Genomic DNA, 20,692 nt, shown 5'->3' with positions numbered 1-20,692 from the left:
TGAGAATTCATCATTGTTTAGATTTGTACCTTAGTTTTAAATGGATTATTTGACTTTTAAATTTTTTTTGAATTATTTGTATATTCTAGATGTAAGTCCTCTGCCCTCTGTGAAGCTCTCAAAAGCTTCGGAGCAGTTATTTCATATCTGAGTGACCCTTCCCTACCCTGCTATAGTAAAGTGTTCCATGTGCTCTTATCAGTGGAATAAGTAAGTGAGGACTTCTTTCTAAGCTTGCCATTACTGTACTGGGGACCACTTTGTTTTTACCTCTTTTTGTGATTACCTTTGGAATTATTGTTTTTTGTAATTACCAAAGGAATTATTGTTTCTATGGGACTTCTACCTTTAGCATAAAGAAAATCCAGAGGCAGAATGAAAGAAAGTAGCTGGGCCATAGTGTTGAATGTCCTAGCACTGAAATATATAGAAGGTCTCTTGTCTCAAAGTATTGGGAGATCCTCATGTGCAGTCATCCTCACCGTTCTGGGGTCACATTCCAGTCCTGGACAATCCTAGCAATGCAACAGTCTTGATATGAAATGTTTTTTGTGTCATTTTTTCCATGTGTTTAAAAATAGACAAGATGATAAATCAACATTTTGAGTCCTGCATCGAGTTTTAGTCACAAGATTCAGTCCTTTAACTCGATACCAAGTCTCTATTTCATATGCCACTCTTATTTTAATAATTTTCATCTGATTTCTTTTCATTCAAGACTGGAGAAATGGCTCAGCACTTAAGAATGTGTACCACTCTTGCAGAGACAAGAGTCTGTTTTCTCTAGCACCCACATCAGCCCTCCTTAGGCACCTGCACTCCCATGTACATAATATAATTTAAAAAATAAATAAGTCTTCAATAAAGGACTGTATAAAGCATCTTCTGTTTCAGCTCTCCACAATTGAATTAAGTTCTCAATAATTTCCTTGTCCTTGTTGAAAATGAGGCTCGTCCCCTGGCCTAAGCTGTGTCCCTTTATACTGAACACCACACAGCCTGCAATGTGACAAGCTTCATCTTAGGATGGAGAGAGGAGCTGACAGACACTAATAGAGGCATTAATAATTGCCCATTCTCTTCCACCATATGCATTGTATATCTCACTGCTAAGCATCTGATTTTCTCCAGTCACATGACTGATTCTGGTTTGCATTTACCAAATTCGTGTTAGTTTTCTTTTTCATGAGAACACAGAGAATTTTCATTCTTTTTAGTAACCTCTTCAGAGGTTCCTTGGGATTGATATGCTTCTCTGGAAAATGCATCTAAATGGAAATCTGATATGTTAGCTGGATTTAGAGACTGTCTCTTCTTCCATCTTATGCTGTGTCAGTAAACAAGTCTTCAGCATAGGTTCACATAGAGGAAGCACCCAGGGGAGCCTGAACTGAATTCTCTGCATCATATGGGTGAGAGGCGAGCTTTGCCATGCTAAGTCACTGCCTCATTCGCTGAATATCTAGCCTACATATCTATAGATCCAGCCTCTGGAGATCTTTTTACTTATAACTGTCAGCCTTCCATTTCCACACTGACATATCTCAACTCTTTTCCACTGGAATAATGGTGAAGGGTGATAACATCACTGTGTTTTATGACATTTCTATGTTCCTAGACAATGTGAAATCAAGCATGATGATTTTTGCTGCTGAAGTTCTCCCATCTTGCTAAATTCATTCTTTCCCTGCCCCCTCTTCCAAGGCTCAAAGGACTTCATGTTTATTGAAATGACTTGAGTGAATAAATGAGGCTGTGCTGATTGCCATTTTCTCTGAATATGCGAGGTGTCAATTGGAGGATACCTCTGCTGGTTTCCCCATCCTTGGGCATATCTCTCAGAGCATAGGGATATCAATAATGACTCCATTTCTCATCTATCAGTAGAAAATGGTGAAAATGGAATAAAACAGACAGAAGAGAAAGGGTCAGATTGGGCGCTCTGTGCTGTGAAAGGTGATTTCAGTCTTCCAAACTTAAGAGGGTTTTCATGTTCAACCTTTCTGTTCTGAATCTTAACGCTACCATACATAATAAAACATACGTCATATCATTAATGTTGATAATAAAAGTTCTGGCTTAGAAGAAGATATAAGCTTTTAAATATACTTGGATGTAACCTATATTTATTTAAGGTGCTAATTCTGCCACTTATATGAATTTTTCAAACATAAAAACATGTTAAAGGTATATTGGATGATATAATAAAATTACCATGCAGCTATACTCTTTTCATTGCTTGACTCCATAAAGACAAACTTTAGGGGCCAATGTACATATTATTAGCAACATAGAGGCATAATGATGCAATTCTCTGTTTTTATTAGGCAATAGTCACATAATCTAAATCCAAAGTGGTAAATAGATTTTGCTTCCTTTTTTTTTAGAGTAAAATTCAAGTATTTATACTCCACAGAGCTAATAAAATCTTTAATTGTGTGGGCTGCTTTATGATTTGGTTTTTAATTATAATATAACATACAAGCAATGAAAATACAAAAGAAATTATTTGTGTTCTATGATAATTTATGGTATTTATTTTCTTCAAAATGTTCCCTATAGTGTTACTTTATTGAAAAATAAGATAAATTAGAGACAAATATATCAAAAGTATCAGAGTTATATATACAATGGGATCATAATAGAAAGAGCAATTAATCCTTAAACTGGCTTATTTTATATTTTAAATAGCCAAGTCTTGAATTTAAAAAACATATCTCCAACCCTACCACTTGGTTTAACTATTTTCTTATACATGTTTCCTTACTTGTCTCCCAAACATGCTCAATATTTACTATCTTTTCTCCTCCTTGAGTTATGTTTGGAGTGAACCTCTGAAGTGTAAATCAGGTTCTGCCATCATTTTCCTTCCCTCTACATTGCTTTTCTGTTCTCCATGCACCGAGTGCTTGGAAACTGAGGCCACATTTCCTAGACGACTTTGACAATGAGTTTCCTGAACCCTTGGTTTCTACAAAAGACACAACTTTATAGACAAGGAATATAGCATACCGGTGATTTGCCAAGAGCAGTCTCAGTTATTAGGCAGACATTGCTTACCTGTCCCAGGTTCATGGGGCAGATGGTTCTGAAGCTTTATCAATAGCAACTTTGTACAGAAACATTGTGAATTCTGCATCATAGCTGGAGGTCAACTAGATACTAACCATTTCCTGGGTTGTTTCTTGCATATTTTGCAAAAATATGTATTAGTGTCCCATTACCTGTATGAAATCTCTTTAGTTTGCAATACACCTTTTAAATTTTCTAACTTAACACCTGCTCATATCTACTCTTTCCTGTCAGATTTTAAAAATCGGTTTGGTGATGAAGAACAAAATGTTCTTTAGGACATTGATTGAGCCTTGTTTGGTCTCCTTCACCCTCACATGAGATGGTCCACCTGCTGACGTCTTCAGAAAAGCCCCATAATCTCCTCCAGTTTCCTCATAGCTGCTATTGGTCAGTGTGTCTCAGCCTTTCATAGCTGTAATAAGCAAGCATTTTCCAAAATCTTAATTTAACACACTTTTTTGCTGTATCTTTTTTTATATTAAATTTGTTTATTTGTTAAAGATTTTTGTCTCTTCCCCGCCACCACCTCCCATTTCCCTCCCCCTCCCTCAATCAAGTCCCCCTCCCTCCTCAGCCCGAAGAGCAATCAGGGTTCCCTGCCCTGTGGGAAGTCCAAGGAACCCCCACCTCCATCCAGGTCTTTTAAAAAGTCTTTTAGTACTATCAGAAACTTTTTTTTAACAATACATTTAATCTAACATCATTATTCATTATTTGGAAATGTCCAGGCAGTTTATTTTGATCCTTGTTCCTGCCCACTCCTTCCTCTGAACTCTTCCCAGATCCACCTCCACCTTATCCACTCCTGACTTTGTGTCCTTTCCATTGGTTTTAATTACCCACTGAGTCTAGTTTGTGATTCCCATTTACTCAGGGATGTGGGGCAATCCACTATTGATTGGTTGACGAACCAAGGGCTATACATTTGAAGAACTGACTTTTTCTCCCCCAGAATAAAGTCATGAGACCCGTCATGCTAGGATGTCTACTGGCTTGGTCTTGTGCAGTTCTTGTAGAGGCAACCACAGCTGCTGTGAATTCATGAACACAGCTGTTCTGTCATGTCCAAAAGGCACAGTTAAACAAGTCCACCTAGATTTCTAGCTTTTATAATTTTTAAATATTGTCTTGCATGGTGGTCCTTGAAAATCTCTCTCTCTCTCTTTCTCTCTCTCTGTCTCTGTCTCCCTCTCTGTCTTTCTCTCTGTCTCTCTCTCTCATAGATATTTCACTTATGGTTGAATAATGCTCCACTACTACAGACACACATGCTCATCTATAAGTTCCTAGGAAGTCTATTCACAGTGGCTTTGACATAGAAAGGCTTAGATGTTCAATAACTATCAAATGGATAATGAAAATGGGTACCTATGCACAATGGAATTTTATTAAGCTGTAAAGAACAATGAAATTATGATATTTGTATTTAACATTTAGAATTTTCTTTTTTTAAAAAATATGGTCTATGCATGGCGTTTTATTCTCATTTGTATCTGTGAACCTCATGCTTGATTGGTGCCCCAGCCTTTAAGAAGAGGGCATAGAGATCTCCTGAAAAATGGAGCTAAAGAGAGTTTTGAACCACAATGTGAGTCCCTTGAACCAAATCTGGGCGCTCTAGAAGAACAGGTAACAAATACCCTTAATCACTGATTCATTACTTCAGCCACCAGAATTGTCTTCTTAGTGGTATTCTGATTAGAACATTTTGATGATTTCCAAGCATCTACCAAAAAGAACAAACTCAATTACTAGTAAAAATTTTCATTTCAGATTTTCTTTATGTGTTTTTCAGGCATGTAAAAAAATTAGATCGCATGTTGTTGCATGCATCACTACTCCATTCCAGAATGCTGTGTGCACGGGATACCCTTTCATCTCCAAACCTCTTCCAATCCGTTTATCACAATCTCTGCCTCTTAAAAACTTCTTAGGAATGCCTCTAATGTTTCTAAAAGTACTCACAATAAAATCCATATGCTCAGAGCTGGGGAGATGGCTCAGAGGCTAAGAGTGATTCCTACCCTTACAAAGGATGTGAGTTTGGTTCCTACCACTGACATCAGGCAACTTACAACTGTCTTTAAACTTTGCTTCAGGGAATCCAAAGTTCTCTTCTATCATCCATGAAAGCACACACACATAACTAAAAATAAATATTAAAATACACGATCTATAATTACATATAAAATTGCTTTGTGACTGTTACAGCACAATTTCTATTGGGTGAATATTAAAAACTTTTTACTTATTTTAGTTTTTGTGTGAATTTGAGGGAAACTCAGGTGTTCTAAGGTCTTTGAAGACAGGTTTTGCTACCACATGGAATGAAGGACTGCCATCCGAGTGTGGCTAAAGACCTATTAGCAATAAAATTCTGTTCTTCATTTTTAAAAAATGAAATTATTTAAAATTAAAATATCCAATCATATAGATTTAAAAGAGTGTAATATCTATTTTTCTTTGGATTACTAAAGAAAACAATGAGGTCAAGTTCATTAAAATCTCATCAATAAAAATGACCTCAAGCTTTTAAAAACCAATTAAGCCAAATGAAGTAATTTTATGAAAATAAAATGAATGAATAGTTTCTTACAGAGTCTACATAGTCATGAAGTTTTCCTATAACACTTTGATTATACACTGGAGTTTTTCAGTTCAGCAGAGGCCCCAGGAGGCGATACTCTGCGGAGCTCTGCTTCTGGCTGTATGTGAAAGGAAAGAGAGCTGTATCGGGGAGAGAGCTTTTATTCTACAGAGATGCTGGCAAAAATAGAAAGCATAGGATAGAAAATTGGTAGTTAGTAACTGTATGTAATATTTGTGAAAATTTCTCCTTTCACAGGAATGCCAGCAAGAATTCTCCTTTTCCTTATCTATTCTACCACAGTCTCAGTATCTTTTAACATATACTTTAGGAAAGATATGGCAAAGCACAATAAATTTTGCATAAAATCTAAATATGGATCAGTCTCTCTAAGTTGTCTTTTTTTCCAAACTACACTTTTGTATGGACTTAAATTATACTCACAAAAATTGGGATATTGAACCTCCAGCCATGCTAATATGCAATTTTTCTCCTGTTGAATTACTTGTCATTGAAGTCTGCCATAGATTATTTGTTCTCTTATTTGATACTATATTTTTTTGTGTGAATGGTTACATTTTTTTTTTAGTATATGTGCTGCTGAAGAAAGCACAACTGGTCACATTTTTTAAAGTACAAATATCTTCATAAAATGTTTCTTTGCTTTATGATTTACTATGTGATTCAATTATCATACGATATGATAATTTACTAAAAGATAGGCATATATATTATGTAAGAGTATAATCATGTCTACTAAAATGAGAAAATATTTTTATAATATGACTTATCAAGTAACAATCCAGTAAATAATTAGCCTTATTGACTTGGGATATTAAATATGTGATATCTGTAGTCTGTTAATTAAGCAAGTTTGTTAAAATGAAGAAAAGTGTAGGTGTACAATCTCAGGATGGAAGATCTACAGATGGTTCATATATTATACATGAAGTCACATGTTTAACTTAAAGGGAAGATGCATCTCTGCCTTTATAGAAAGACTATGAGCCACCAACTGTGGGAACTACCTGGAAGAGCAAAAGACTGTTCTGTGTTTTAATTTGTCACATCCCAGACCACTCCCCACCATGGACCATCCATCCTGCCCATGGATTGTTGAAACAAAGATATCTTCAATGCTGATAAACACAGAAACTCAAACCTACCCAGGCTGCAGAGAATGAGACTGTGGGATGCTCACCGTTAGGTGGTGCAGCTATATTACACCTCTTGCATTCTGCCTAGCAATCATTGAGGAAGAAGGAGAAGAAAGAGTGCAAGAGACCCATGTGATGGATAACTACCAGGAAATAGCATCCTCGCTATGCTGCAAGGTCCCTATATATGTGAACTCACATGGTTATGAGAGTATGCACAAGATCTGTGCAAACTCAGGACAGACCAAAAATAAGTATGAAAGGCAAAACAAATGAATGCAAGGTCCTTCCCTAGCAACTGATAGCCCTTGGGAGAGGGTGAGTCAGTTTGCTTTAATAATGTGGCTTCTGGTAAGTGGATCATGATTCGCTGGTCTGAGAACATTTGGGCAGTACAAACTCAGCTCCCTGGGTTTTTTTTAAAAGGTGACATATATTTGGGTGGATAGGGAATGGGAGGCAACTGGAAGAAATTGGGAGGGAGTGAATATAATCAGAACATATTGTAGATAATTGTCAAAGAACTAATAAAATATTAAAACAAAATGGTATCAATGATTTTGTCTTTCCCTACACTGTTTATATAAAGACTCATAGATGAATGTTGATTTTAGATTTATCTTCAAATCAAGAATTAGTTCCATAATAAACATATATGATTTTAAATACAAATGGACACATGCGGGCATGCACGTGTGCACGCACGCACACACACAATTCCTTTTTTCCTAGAAAAATTGCTACCCACTTTATTAGCACTCAAGTGGCTCAATAAACATGAAAATAAGCATATGTACCTCAATGCTTATTGACTGTTAGGAAAATTATTTCATTTTTAGATTTGAAAGTGTGTTTTCCTCTTAAGTGCCCCAACTTAATACATTGAATTAAAAGCTTGAAGCATGAAATTCAGAATACAAGAAGCTATCACAGTTAGTGGGAAGGAAACACGTTCAGTTCAATAAATTGCATAGAATAGATGCACCATTCAGAAACATCCAGCCAAATCTCAGACTCCCACTTTCAGCTGAACACAAGCCCGAGGAACAGGAAGAGATGATCAGAAGATTCTTTCTCACATTACAAGAGGTGTATTTAATCTTCTCTGAAAATCTAAATCAGGGTGCCCCAAGAAAAATAAAATGCAGTAAAATTAAGGTTTCTAAAACCAAGAGGCACACGTGTTTAATTTCTCTTTGGCTATGAGCTTATACTGCTCACCGCTCTTTATTATTTTGAGTGAAATCTGAAAAGAATGGGAGAAAGCCATGGGTTGGGAAAGCAGCATGACGCTGTCCATCGCTTGCCTTTGGCCCAGGAAAGGTTGCTAATCCCCCAAGGGTTAAGTGGTAGTGAGAACTAGCCGAGCAAGAGATGTCTTGCTGGTCTCCTGCCCAGGAGCAGCTCACAGTGAGAGAGACTGCAGTAGGCTGCCAAGTGCACACGCTGGGAACGTGGGGAGAACTCAAGCGAGCATGGATTTCTCACATTAAAGAACGGTGCTATAAATTCCTTGCAGCTTGCTCTGAAAGAACTCATTTGTGATCCTACCAGGGAGCTGACATCTGATACCGGCAGTACACGGGGTGTTGAGAGCCATGTGGGTTAGACAGGACCAGACTGTATGTGCTGCAGCTCCTGAACCTCACTAATCCTTTGTCATGTTTCCCATCCTCCTGCTATGGCTCAACAATGGCATGAAAAATGTATTGATCACCCATGTGACTTTTCAATGTTAGCTTTGGTTTTGAGGATGCCAGATGTATATAATTTAAAAAATATACTTTCAAAGAATTCATGTTTTTTCTAAGTTATCTACTTCAAAAATATGGAATTACATATAGAAGTCACATGAGTCAGTGAGACATATATAAAAATGTAATAGTTGATGAAGACTTGGAGACATTTGGTTGAAAAGAAGCCATGGGGCTGGTTGACATGTGACTCTGTCCTGAATTATGTGTTCATGTATATTTTTGTATAGACACATAAATATATATACACACCACCTATCTACAATGGATAAATAAATATTGCATTTTTTGCTCATTGTTCAGAGAAGAAAGAAGTCAATGCTTTGATGATATTAGCCAAAAATGTGCCTGAATTGTAGAAAATGTAGAAATTTTAAAGACCTTTAAATGATGGTTATGCTTTCACCATCTTAACTGAACAGCAGCTCATTCTATTTTCCTTTGCATTTTAACTACACACTCAGGCATCAGGTGTCTGCTTGGCAGCCTGTCTCAAATTCAGTGGTAGCTCTCATGAAATGTGTACACCTAAATAAAGCAAGCTATACATCATAGATATTATACGGTAACGAAGAATTAGAAAAGTATAACTAGGTTTAAAATATAGTTATGCTAATGTATAATTGTGTTTATTGTAAGCCATATGATGATTTTTTATTTTTGTGTATGTGTGTATGTCATGCGTGTACATGCCCAGGATGGAGAAGAGGCACTGTGTGCTCTGGAACTGGAGATGTAGGCAGTTGTGAGTCACCTGACATGGGTTCTGGAGTCTGAAATCTATCAGAATTGTAGCAAGTGCTTTTAAGTGTTATGCCAACTCTCCAGCCCCATAGACCTTAAAAATACATTTTGATGGTCATATTAATCACAGACACTTATATCTAAAGATATTTCAGTAGTTTTGAACATTAAAATCTTGCTTCTTCATTTTGTTCAATGTGTGTCTAAAAGAAAGAATCTAAAATTCATCTTTTCCATTCATGAACACCATATGCTATACCAATGACCAACATGGCCATAAATATTAATGGGTGGACTAATGCCAGAATCTTGTGAGAATTACTGCCTATTTCCTGATTGCACCTGAGACCTTTTCAGGAGCTATAGCTCCTAACTGGCCCTGTGCTCAGGAGTAGTTTCACCTGTGAACTCCTGCTGGCTTCACAGCAGTTGTGACAGCATGCATGAGAGCTAGTCAAGTCCTCATCCCAGGGGAGAGGCTACTACGCTTGCTCTGCTAATCAGACCTATTATTGCCCAAGTTCCTAATGACTTATCATTAGTGTACCTCTCAACCCTCATTTGAGAAGCTTCTTCTTGCAGGAGATGGTGCTTAACGTAGGCATCCACTGTCAAGGTGGATCAGCTACTTGAGAAGAGTGTGGTGACTACATTAGGCACCAGATAACCTTCACCTGTGGAAACTGTGATTTCACTTTGTTATTTCTCAGATAACTTGCCTTTACTGAAAGTACTAACTCTACTAGAAATTGAGACAATATTTTGTTTTAATGAAAATAAAGAAAAAATTGAGCTTGTTTCTCTGTAATTATTAGTATATGGCTAGGGGCATATTTCCCAGAGTAAATGCACTGCATTTAAGATAAATGATGTTTTTAAATATTTATGAAAATAACATGTATTCTATATTTTCTTGGTCATAAATTCCTCCCAATTTAAGTAAAGTATAAATTATTTTATGATACCTAATATTAAAAAAGTAAAAATTTCAACCATCTAGTGCCATATAGAATGACAGTAAATGACTAGAATCTTAAAAATATTTCTGTTTCTATTTGAAATTATTTAGAATGTAGAATTAATTTCCATGACATTGAACATTTATAATTTTTTATCCCCACGTTCATAGAAGAATTTCTTGTTACAAACAAATGTACCTGGAGAGGTAAATGAGGCATTCACACAGGAAAATCAACTTTGATTTTGCCAGCAAAACTCTGAAGCTAGAATTTTCATAAGGAAAAGATGAAGTGTAGGACTGAGAGAAGTAGTAGGAAAAAAATCAAAAGACTGAATATGGTATTTTAAGGTGTATATCCTGCTTTTATCTATGAAATTAGATATGCCTTCAGGTAAGTTCTGCATCTACTAAAAAGAAATATAAGTGCCTAGCATTCCTATCCCTGAACCAAGAAGCAGTTGAATGACTGCCAGTCTCTAGAAGCATGCTCCTAACTTCCACCCCAGGCTTATCTACAAAAAGGCCTAGATTGGTTGGTTGTCTTAAAGCCATTTCCACCTACAATAGTCATGGAGAGTTGAATGTAAATTAGGTTCATAATCTTATCTTTAAAACGTGTGTCTTGTCCAATAATGTGATTTTTTTCTGATTATCATATTTAGGTGTTTGATCCATTTATACTTAATGTAGTAAGAGGTGGAGATGCTGCCTTATTTCTGTCCATGTTGATATACTGTATGAACAAAATGAAAAAGTCACTGGATCTCTGTTTCACTATACTGTGTTCTATTTGTTCTATGTCAAGTGCAACTAAAAAATCCAAATGCTAACATTTTTGTTCAAATAAACACATGCTAATTGTGACCAGAAAAATCTCAAGTTGGTGTTGAATAAGAAAAAAATAATATATAGACATCCTCAGCAGCTGCTTTCATATTTCTCCTTACTTTAACTGATTTCATTCAATTTTTTACTTACCTGAAACATTAAAATATATTCATTGCATTAATATTAAAAATGATACATATGTACAAACTTTTTGACTATCATTAAAAATAAAAAAAAAAAACCAGACAATGTCTCTGAGAGTCCATGAGGCACAGTGGCCATATTTCTTCCTCATAGTATCTGATCTACAGCCGGAACCCTTGACAGTGTGACAGAGGTAATACTCCACTCTCTTCCTGGCCTCTCCCCTCTCAGCAGCCTCCACTGTCCCACTCAGCAGCACCTTCTGTGCAGTAGCTTGTATGACTTTAATTAGTGTTTACTGGTGAGTAGATAGATTTAAAATTCTATAAGATGCATACATTATTTAAACTAGTTCTTATATTTTCAAATTTCTTAGCTCAGTGATCGTAATAATGGCATTAACAATTTAAAAATAGTGGTTTTTTTTTAATAAAATCTCTAAGTGCAATGGGAAAACATAGATCCAGATTCTTATATTAAACCAATGTTCTGGGAAATCATAACTAGACTATAAACTCTTTGCAATGTTTTCATTTTTATCATCACCTTCTCTGCAGAACACTAAGGCTTAAAGGAGAAATGATCAATTAGCTATAGTGAATTGAACTAAGGCAATTCAGGCTCACAGAATTCTGCCTACAGAGTGGGTTTGTTCTGCAGTCACCCAGGTAATAATGATGGCATTGAAGGGAATGAGCGCCATGCTGAATATGTGTGAGGCATCTCTTAGCCAGTGTGCAGTACTAATGGGGAAAATTGAAGAGAAACCATCCATTTAAAGGAGAATCAACTTAAGCATTATAAGAAAAGTGCAATTTCAGAGGTGCTTGCTGAAGGTATGGTGTGTTCTGTAGAAAGAGTAAAACCCCTCCTCTTGATTCTGAGAGAGAGAAAAAAAATATAGGGCCAGTGAATAGATTGAATTTCCTGGTTTTATACACACACACACACACACACACACACACACACACACACACACACACTAAAAGTAGCTTGTAAAGTTATGAAAAGCATACAGTTAAGTGTATTTAAATTCCTTATTACACTAGGCAAGAAGAAAGATTAACACAAACCTTAAGATAGATCCAAAGTCATTCTATTTATATATTTACTTTTCTTTTTCATTGAAAATACGTCTGCTTGCATGTGACAATAGTGTAGCTTGGTTTTTTAGTAGTGCAGTTCCTGTGTGTGCTGCCACAGTCTGTGAGTTCATATGTGTTTCCGCCATGTTGTATTTCCTTGGTGCCTTTCATCCCCCACTGACTCTTACAATCTTTCTGCCTCCTCTTTCAGAGCTCCCTGAGCCCCATAGGGAGAGATTTGATGCTGATACTCCATTTCGGACTGAGCATTCCAAGGTTTGGCATTCGCTGCCCTTTGTCCAGTCATGGATCTCTGTATTTGTTCCCATTTACAACAGGAAGAAGCTTCCCTGGTAGTGAGTAAGACATCAATCTATAACTATAACAAAATGCCTTTAGAGATCATTTTTGTTGCTTTGTTCATTTAGCAGAACTATAGTGTTTGATTTTCCCTCAGGCTTATGGTCAATCTAATCTCATGTTCTTTGCCATCCAAGCAGTGTTGGATATGAGTTCTATCTCGTGGAGAGGGCCTTAAATCCAATCAGATAGTGGCTGACTACTTGCACAATACTTTTTGATACAATCTCATTATGTGGGTAGGCTGTCTGCCAATTCTTAATTCTCCCACCTCAGTTCTTCAAATGCTGGGATTACCAGCATGCACCACAATCACTCAGAACTGGGGCCCCCAAATCTAAAGTCAGGTCAGATTCTTCTTATTTTTATTTTGTGTGATCTTAGTTTTGGGCTTTATGTATAATTATAACCTGAATGTTCAGATTTGATACTAGTTGTGATTGTATAAAATTATGTTTAGATGTTGCTATTCTTCAATAGTTTTAGGCAAAACTAAAGACAATTGAGAGAAAATTACCAACAAATAGTATAAAAGAAAGTGGTTTATCTTGGGGCTGTCATCAAGAGACTTAAAGCAGATGTAAGCCCTCAGAACTGCAGAAATACCTCTTCCCGAGAAGAGGAAAGGAAAGAGCCAAAGGGATTCTCTAGGGGAAATAATAAGTAAGCTGAGAATAGAAGGTCACTCTGTGGGGAAACATGTTATTCACAGAGGCGGAAGAACGCAAGAGCATTGGAAGATCTCCACAAAGGCGGCTGGCATATAATTGCCTCTGGAAGTAGACATTTTCTTCTCATATAGCTCTATACTTAGAAATAGCTAGCGATTTGCTGTAAGGAAAGATTTCTGACTAGAACGTGAGGGAGGACATGAAGAAATTGCAGATCATTCTACCTCTGCTTCCACCTGCACCGGAATATCTGTAATGAAACAGTCATAGGGTTCATAGGAACATAGACCCAAATGTTCTCGTTGGCAGAGAATGGAAGACACGAGATAAGCAACAGCCATATGATGCCTCCTGCTCACTTTTCCTCACACTTAGGACTCAGGCGTGATTTTCTTTCTGACTCCGACCCACGCTGAACTGCACATTAAATTCCTCCTCTGAATGTATATCAATCACCGATCCAGACATTCTTATTAGAATGTCATTGAGGAAATAAACAACATCAACAAATAATTCTTTTCTTGTTTCAAATGGGGAAATTTGAATTCCATATAACTGAAACACTATAGGGCCAGGAGAGAGTCAAACCCAGCTAACTCATGGCTGAGTTCACAGTAGAGAATTAACAATCTGCCAGTTCATTGACATATATATATATATATATATATATATATATATATATATATATCTTTGTTTTGTTTCTTGTTATTATCACTTATTTCTTCTCATTTTTGGCAAATCCTTATTTGCTTTATATATGATAAATGTACAAGGCCTTCTTTGTGGTTGGAAAAAAAAAAGAAAATTGGAGTCAATAATAAATCAGATTTTCTCTTTCCTCATTAAAAAAAAACTATATTTTGGGGGACTGGGGACATGGCTTGTTTAAGAACTTTTCTATAATCATGAGGGCCTGAATTTGATACCAAAGAATCATATCAAACCCTGAGTGCAATAGCTTAAACCCATTACCCCAGCCCTGGGGAGATGGAGATAGCAAGATGCTTGGGACTTGCTGGTCATTTAGACTAGCAGTTACAGTGAACTCAATCTCAAAAAAAAAAAAATTAGGTAGACATGAACACATGAGGGTGACACCTGATGCTGATCTTGAGTCTCCACATTCATGCTGACCATGTGCAACCCATTCCACCCCACGTAGAGAAAGGGGAAAAAGAACCGTACACTTTGTTGGGTGATATTGTGTGGACATTGAACACCTTCCCTAAGAAGTTGAGGATTAATCATAAGGATTTGAACTGCGTGTGGTTGGTTTATAGGTAAAATCCCTGTGCTTCAGTTTGCTGAGGGTTTGGTGAACACACACAAGCACGTGTACACACATAAGCACACATACCCACAAATGCATAGCATTTGAAGTTTAAGAAGAAAGTTTTATAAAAGTCAAATGTACTTTTTAAAAGCAGTTAGAATTTTCTTCGGTAGATTTTCATGTTCATTATACATTCTTCAACTTGCCTGGGTACTTTCATTTGCATATAGGAACCATAGCCTGGATTAGAGAGATTTTACCTTGAATTATGAATGTGGTGAAAAATATGGGTTCTGGGGATTTTTTTTTCCTTACTAGCTTTTAAGACCTGGGAGGTCTGGGATAGGCTAACTTTATTTCTCGATTTCTCACTTGAGAAGTGTAGTAATAAGGGCGGCGGGGCTGCGTCCCCAACACCCCAGCCGCCTGCCTGGCTAGCTTATGCCCCGAAATAATTACACGGACACTGTATTCTTTTAAACACCGCTTGGTCCATTTCTATCTAACCTCTTCTAGGCTAATTCTCACATATTAATTTAGCCCATTTCTAATCATCTGTGTTGCGCCCCTAGGTGCGCTTACCAGGAAGATTCTAGCCTACGTCCATCCTGGGTCGGAGCTTCATAGCTTGCGTGTGTCTTCCCAGGAGCCAGGAGCATGGCGTCTCCCTCAGGCGTCTGCTCCAGAGAGGAGAGCTGTCGAGTCTCTGAGCTCACTTCCTCTTCCTCTCAGCATTCTGTTCTGTTTACTCCACCTACCTATGTCCTAACCAATAAAATTGGCCAAGGCAGTTCCTTTATTAGCCAATGACCTTCCTCCATCAGAGAAGTGGGACAGTACTTCCTGGATAGTGAGTTTTCTTAAGTCTGAGTGTGTTATTGTATTCTAAGGTAAGCACTTGGAAGAGTGGAGGACCCAGTAGGCCTGCAAATTTGTTCACTGTTATTAACCATTTATATGCTTTTACTAAAAAACATATCTTCTAGATTCACTAAAGTATATGTTATATCCTTTTTTTTTTTTTTTGCTCTCTGGTAATTTTGTAACATTATAGCCATGCTAATAATTTTATGCTCTTTTTGGAAAATATTTTTAAAAAACTGAAATAAGTTCTCAAAAAGCAAAAGTGTCAGAATGAAAAGGTAACCTAGGGTTTGTAAAGTGTCACAACCGAATTCTGTTGGAATGGACTTTAAAATTGTCTGAAGTTTTATCCATGCTAAAATTAACTTGACAGGTTGTATAACTAGAATCAAAAATCAGTGTATTTCATATTATATATGATGGTTCTAACATAATTAGTTAATAAGTCAAGCTCCAGACAGTAAAGTAATATATAAACTGATAAGTAAAATCAATGAAACATTGGTAGGAGCCTATGCACTTGTTGAATAATATATATAATAAATGATATATATGGATATAATATAAAATATATCAAAACTTTGGCTCACACAAATGTTTTCTTCAAAGTGACCTGCACTAAAGTACAGAAGTTCTTCTTAATTAGTATCTAGTATTAGTATTACGCCATGAATTGCAATCACAGCACAGCAATACCTACTACCTTAGACAACGTTATTTTTATTATTTGTGTTTAGTGAAAATTTTAGAAATGAAAAATTGTATATTTTCTGAGTGTATAAATCCCCTCCCTTTCTATCCTATCTTTCTCCCAGTTTGAATGGTTGTGTTTTCCGCAGCATCCATTCTTAGTACTACACTCCCATTGGTTATTTAGTAGCTCTCTTCAGAATTAGATAAGCTGTGATGGTCTCAATACAATAAGCTAACACTATGTCACAAGGGTCATCATCCCTCATACCTCATTTCCTCATAGACATTATCTTTTTTTTTTTTTTTTTTTTTTTGATTTTTCGAGACAGGGTTTCTCCGTAGCTTTTGGTTCCTGTCCTGGAACTAACTCTTGTAGACCAGGCTGGCCTCGAACTCACAGAGATCCGTCTGCCTCTGCCTCCCGAGTGCTGGGATTAAAGGCGTGCGCCACCACCGCCCGGCTCATAGACATTATCTTATTTCCATAGAAAGAATAAAATATGGTGCAATGCAACAGAAAATTTTAAGATATAGCTATATCTATCTATTATCTATCTAACTATGTATCTATCTATCATCTATTATATCTATCTATCTATCTATCTATTCAATCTGTCTGTCAATCTATCTGTTCAGACTAGATCTCACCATGTACCTTTGAATATCCTGAAACTCACTATGCAGACCAAGCTGGCCTCAACCTCAGAATGATCTGGTTTTTTCTCCCTACCATGTATGTGTTCCATCATGTCCTAGTTGTTCTGTTTTAATATTAGTTATTATTGTTTTTTACTGTATTAAATTATAAATATAGATTTATATAAGTGAAAGCTATCTAGAGAGTTCAGTTTGTTTGTGGCTTCTCCCATGCACACAGTTCTTGCTATGTACTCTCTAATGATAGTGGCAAGTACTGTAGAATTAAGTAATAAGTAAATTAAATGTGAATAATAATAGCAAGGCAAAAATAAAGGCACAATATATTTAGTACCATTTAAACATACTAGGCAGGATTCTAATGTGAAATAATGGGACTCTTAAATGGTCTAGAAATGCCTAAGTCATGCCTACCAAAATATTAGAAATTTCTGTGCTACAAATAAATTAACAATTGAAAAATAGGACTTAATTATAAGAGTACAATAATGCCACAATTTTACTAAGTGAAGCATTCAAATGTAAATGCATCCCACAAAACCAGACTAGCTATGATTACAAGAGCAGAAATTAATAAAATAATAAAGAAAAAAGAATTGGGATAATATGATGATTTTAAAGACAATTAAAAACTAAAATTTCTAATGAAAATAACCAAGCAAAGAGAGAATAATAAAATCAAGGATTGTCTGAGTTAAAACTGAGATTATACTAAATACAGAAATTTTATTGATAAGATTACTGTAATGTATGCTGGCATGGAAATAAATTTGTAGAAAAATAGAATTTTAAAGTGGTTTTACAAACATGAAAAACATAAATATACCACCAGGATGAGTGGAATGAGAAGCATTTTAAAGTCCTTACAAGAGGAAACACGGGCCTCAATCATTCTGTGAAGGAAGCCATCACTTAGTTTTAGACAAATCTTTCAGAAACAGAATAGTTCAAGCAATTTTTCTAAGCGAGTTTCTTTCCTGAGGGCTAAAAAGAAAAAGAAAAATGCATAACAGTTTCACCAGGAAACATAGATGAAAAAATCAAGAAAATTTATTAAACTACAGCAAAATTGAAATGAATATTAGGGAGCTGAAAGCTTGGTTCAAAATAGAAAATGTCAATACATTAGACTAACAAGTGCTATTTTACCTCCATATGCAATTGTCCCAACTCGCAAGAGAATTCTATTTCCTCATTACATTTATGTCAGCCTTAGGCAAGTAATTTTTCTGAGCAAACAAAACGCAAGTGCACATGGCATACAAACACAGCAAAAGTCATCATAGATTCCCCGTGAATATGCTTCCTTCATGCATGGAAGCAGCAATGTTCCAGAGACAATCTGGTCCTCAAGCACAGACCCTGGGCTGAAGACTGCATGAAACAGAGTGGCAGTCAGCCTGTGACGGCAAAGAGCATTTGAAACTTTGGGCACCTGCAGGCTAAATGCTTGTGCCCAGAATTTATATGTGGAACCCTGATGACCTGCATGATCGTGTTTGGAGAGGAGATCATATGAAAATGCTGTAATGAGTGCAAATACACACCTATATGATATTAAATTTATATTCCCCAAACGAGCAAGAAAATATGGAATTTGCATGAATCTGATTTATTTCTTTAAGATAACAACTTGCAACTGCTTTCTTACAAGTATCAGAATTCCATTTGCTTCACAGTTATGAAAAGAATCAGTCAGGTGCTTGTACCACGTTTTCTCTATCCATTCATCTGCTCCTGGACACTAAGGTTCATTGTATTTTTCTCGATTTTATTTAAAGAAGTATATGTAGACCTACAAGTATCACTGTGTTGTGTTGATTTAGGTTACTCCGAGTTCATGGCTAGAGTGCTACAGCCGTGCCATCCGGTTGCTCTATTTTGAGTTATAAGAGGAAACATCACACCAATTTTCATAGGTGTGTACAAGTGGACGTCTCAGAAGTGAATAGAAGATGCCTTTACACCACATATGAACGAGCATTCATTATTGTTTGTTTTCTTAGTTGTACCCATTCTGCCAAAGGATGAGATGAAATATCAACGCAATCATAATTCTATTTCCCTTATAAATAAGGATATTGAACACATTTTGCAAATATTTATTAGCAACTATTTATTAGCCCTTCCTGTTTCTTCTTTCACCAGCCAATTTGTTGACTGGGAGATTCTATTTAAGGAATCTCTACTGAACTCCTCAGCTCTCATATTTTTTTAGTTTTTTTTCCCTCTGGTTTGTTGTCATTGTTCAGAAATGTGGTTTACACAGATACTGTCCGAGGACATTAAATATCTCATCTGCAGCATCTAGAGTACAGGATGAACTGAGTTATTCTGTCAACTGACCTTCATTATTTCTCTCTTCTTAATTGATTGGCAATACTCTTCATTAGTGAGTGCATAGCGTCTCTTAATTATGTATAAGAACATGGGAGAGCTACCTACAATCTTGTGAAGAAGCTATTCACAGCTCGACAGTTATTCATTACATGTGAAGTATTTACAGATGTCCACAGTCTGTTGAAGTCATATATCGGAATCTACAGGTGCTCACATTTAATTATGCCAACCAATTTTTAGCCTTCTTTTTCAATATTTAAAAATTATTTTTAAATTTTTTTAAATAATGAATCTCATTGATAACTGATGCGGGATTCCCCTTTGTATGCTGTGAATACCTTTGGTTAATAAAGAAGCTGCTTTTGGCCAATGGCTTAACAGAATATTGCCAGACTGGAAGTAACATATAGCGATAGAATAGGTGGAGTCAGGGAGAAGCCATGAAGCAGCCACAGGAGACAGACACTGGACACTGGACAGAACCTTACCAGTAGGTCACAACCACGTGGCTATACACATATTAATAGAAATGGGTTAATTTAAGATGTAAGAGCTAGCTAGGAAGATGCTAGAGTCACTGGCCTAGCAGTGTTGTAATTAATATTGTTTCAGTGTGATTATTTTGGGTCTGGTTGACCCGGAAAAAAACAAGCAGACTCTGCCAACAGATAACAAATTTAGACATTCTATAAAGATTCCAAGAAGAAACATAAAAACGAGAAACCAGTTAGATTAATGATCTGCTTCACTACAACAAGTCTGTTTTACCAGATATTTGGAAACCACCATGATTTTTTTGTAGTTTAAAAATCTCTGCAGATTTCTTTAAAGTTCTTTACCAGACCATCTCAAGAAGAACAGCTGTCCAGCTAATTCCTTCTTGATTCCATCTATAGTCTTTTTTTCCTTTGTCATGAATGTGTTTCCTTTCTGAATTATATTTAATCATAAAGTCCAAACAACTTGATAAAATGTTTATTAATATTTATGTAGTATGTAGTATATAGAATTTACAATTAAAATCTAACAGAAGCTATCTGGTAAGCAGAATTAATTTGAACCATGTGTTTCAATGTGGAGCATACTGCAATTAGTGCTGGTCCAGGTACATTTATATTTTCTGTTGATAAACACTGCTACAGTTCATCCAAGCTTCTATCATCATATCTGAAAATTTAGAGACTAGAAAGAAATGATTTTGTGATGTTTGCCTGAATTGGTGTGCTGGGTGTAGTAGATGGCTAGATGGTTTGATTATGTACAAGAAAATCGCAAGTATCACACTGAATTGGCTAAAAATATATTACATATAAAATATTCTTCACTAAGTGTGGTCTCTTAGTGCTAATGTCTGAGGAGTTCCTATCCTAGGTTTTATGTTACAAATGCAAATTTAACTCAGAGTGGCATCTGCCACGAAAATAGGATGATTTGGACAAGAGTTCCTGCCAGCGGTTGATTTGGACAAAAATTTCTGCCAGCAGATTGGTCTTTGCCAT

Source organism: Microtus oregoni, unplaced genomic scaffold (genome assembly GCF_018167655.1).
Source record: "Microtus oregoni isolate MIOR12 unplaced genomic scaffold, Mior012 000010F_ref0000083, whole genome shotgun sequence".
Lineage (NCBI taxonomy): Eukaryota > Metazoa > Chordata > Mammalia > Rodentia > Cricetidae > Microtus > Microtus oregoni.
The sequence above is the reverse complement of the archived record's forward strand: the minus strand, read 5'-3'. Positions refer to the sequence as shown.